The following is a 2,804-nucleotide window of genomic DNA, read 5'->3' as shown; positions in this document are numbered from 1 at the left end:
GCGCTTTTACCATATTAATTACAGTTGTTTTTAAATTTTCTATCAGAAAATTCTAACAAACACTTGTGTCAGAGCTGAGTGGTGGAGTGTGGTTTTGATGATTGCTTGGCCACTTGGGAATGAGTTGTTTCTTGCCTTTTTGTGTGGCTTGTGTGGATTTTAAATCTAGACGGCTTGTATTGAATACTAAAGACTGGGGTAGGGAGGCATTGAGCAATGTAAGCATTGAGCATGTACAAGGCACCGCATTGTAATGAGGCATGATTTTCTTCTTTTGATTTTAAAATTTGTACATGCTCAATGCTTACATTGTGCAGTTCAATGTTACTGCAGCTTTTTTTTTTTTTTTTTTTTTTTTTTTTTCATTTTAAAAGGAGAAAAGCTCAGCTCTTCAAGCACATTGGGGCAACCCCAGAATGTTGGCTGCAGGCTTCTAAAGGATGATCACTGGTTGTTTCACATATTTGCCATTTTTCTGGGCAAAAGCAATTCCAATTCCTCTGAAAACTTGTCTCCAGGATAATTCTCTGTCCTCAGCCAGAAGAGATACAGATTGGAACCCACATGGACCTGATTCAACCAAGTGCTCCTTCAACGAGAGGGGCACGATGGTCTATCATCTGCTGACTGCTCAGGATTTGGATCCATCTCCGAATAAAGAAGTGAAGGTAAGAACTGAAACTCCTGGATATATGCAAACAGTGGTCCTTGGAGCACTCTCCCGAAGTCATCACAGGCATTCACGGTGCGAGATTGTTCTGCCTTTGTTCCTCTGTTACCACTTCTGCATAGCTGGGTGGTGCTTCAGGTCTTTCAGGAGTGGATAAACTGAGCCAGTTTATATGCATGCTACGCTGCCTGCTTACATTTGAGGCTCTGGTACCCAATAGATGGAGAGGAATGGTGCTGATGGCCAGTGGCAAATTAATAAATAAGTCCATAGCTCCAGGAATATCCACATATTCCATTAGCGAATATTCCACACAGATCATACCACAGTGGAGAAGAGAGGGAGAAACTGGGGGAATTTTCAACAACTTGCCATTCCGCATCTCTCTTTCCAGATGACAAGGATTCCTCATGCAAGTTAGCCACGCACTGTTTTAATTCCTTCATGGAAGGTCTGTGTTTGGTAATGGCTGACTTTGGCACCAGCATTTGGGATGAGCAGTTCTCAGTCTCAGCAAATATTTGAGTTGATTCACCCGTGGTATAGCCCTTCCTTTCAATTTTGGCACTTATGGATATTGAGCCTCAGGTAGAAAACCAGCAACCTAGCGTCTTTTCTTCTGTGCCTGCTTGAGGTGACAGTGATGAAGGAGTGTTCATATTTATATACTCAGAGACTGTAAATTCCTTCTTTGAGGTGACTGTTAGTAGCCAAGGCCTGTGAGATTCAGCTTTCACACAAGAGTGCACACACCACGACTGCCTTTGAATGAGGTAGCAAGTGGTGTCTGTGGAAGCTCAAAGCTGAATGCATATTCATGCCTTCCTGAATGAATAGTGTTGAAACCTTCTTTGGAATTATTGTCCTCTCTTTTGTGTCCAACTAAGATATCTTTATGGTTGAAATATTCTACTTCTTCCATGTAATTCCGTGTACAGGCAATATTGGTGCCAGTGTTTCTAGATTCAGCCAAGTGTATTTCCAAGTGTCCTCTTGCATGAATTTTTAAGAGATTTTACTCTGATTTTGCCAATTTCTTCTCCTCCTCCTCCTCCTCCTCCTCCTCCTCTTCTTCTTCCTTCTTCCTTCTTCCTTCTTCTTTTAATGGAGTCTTTCTTGGTCGCCAGGCTGTAATGCAGTGGCACTATCTGGGCTCACTGCGAGTGATTCTCCTGCCTCAGCCTTTCAAGCAGCTGGGACTACAGGCATGCACCACTATGCCCAGTTAATTTTTATTTTTTAATAGAGATGGGATTTCACCATGTTGACCAGGATGGTCTCGATCTCTTGACCTCATGATCCACCTGCCTTGGCCTCCCAAAGTGCTGGGATTACAGGCATGATCTACTGTGCCCAGCTAGTAACTTCTAATTTCACCCTTCTTGAGATAATATCTCCACTAGAATACACAGGGATATTGCTGTCATTAAGATAGTCAAAGCTCATTGTCAAACTTTTCTCCTTTCCCAACACCATGTTTCTAACAAAGTCTACAAAAATATAATGTAAGACAGAAAAGATGATGGCATATAAAATGTGATTTTCACTTAACACTAGTATCTTTGTCATGCAAAATTCTTGTAGGTTGAATCGGTGATTCTTTATAAATAGTTCATTGGTCTCAGTCTGTCATCCAGGCTGGAGTGCAGTGGTACCATCATAGCTCACTGTAACCTTGAACTCCTGGGCTCAAGGGATCTTCCTGGCCTCAACCTCTTCAGTAGCTGAGACTACGGCTGTAAACCACTATGCCTGGCTAATTTTTAATTTTTTTATAGAGATGGGGGTCTCATCATGCTGCCCAGGTTGGTCTCGAACTCCTAGGCTCAAGTAATCCTCCCACTTCAGCTTCCCAGAGTGATGTGATTACAGACAGGAGCCACCATACCTGGCTGAGATTTCTTAAAAAGTCAGAGCAGCAGAGCTGTTGCTCTGTGCTCCTGCTCATCTCAGTGGTTTCCTTACAAACACCCATTAATTCTTTCTCTTTCCTACTTTGCCAATGGATGCATTTGAAAAAATAGGGGAAAGAGTTTTAGAAGGAAAAAAAAAAAGCAAAGCACATTAATTTATTTCCACATTTAACCCTCTTTACACAAGCAGTTTATGGGGCTTAATCCTCTGCTCCAAAGCC

General features: G+C 42.2%; 1 pseudogene; it reads right to left on the bottom strand.

Annotated features, from left to right (window-relative positions):
* Window positions 1–340: 340 nt before the first annotated feature.
* LOC102136649 (arrestin domain-containing protein 3-like) lies at window positions 341–2,146 on the bottom strand (annotated as a pseudogene).
* Window positions 2,147–2,804: the final 658 nt, after the last annotated feature.

This window comes from Macaca fascicularis, chromosome 15, assembly GCF_037993035.2.
Source record: "Macaca fascicularis isolate 582-1 chromosome 15, T2T-MFA8v1.1".
NCBI lineage: Eukaryota > Metazoa > Chordata > Mammalia > Primates > Cercopithecidae > Macaca > Macaca fascicularis.
Note: the sequence above shows the minus strand (reverse complement) of the source record. Positions and strands in the feature narration are given on the sequence as shown.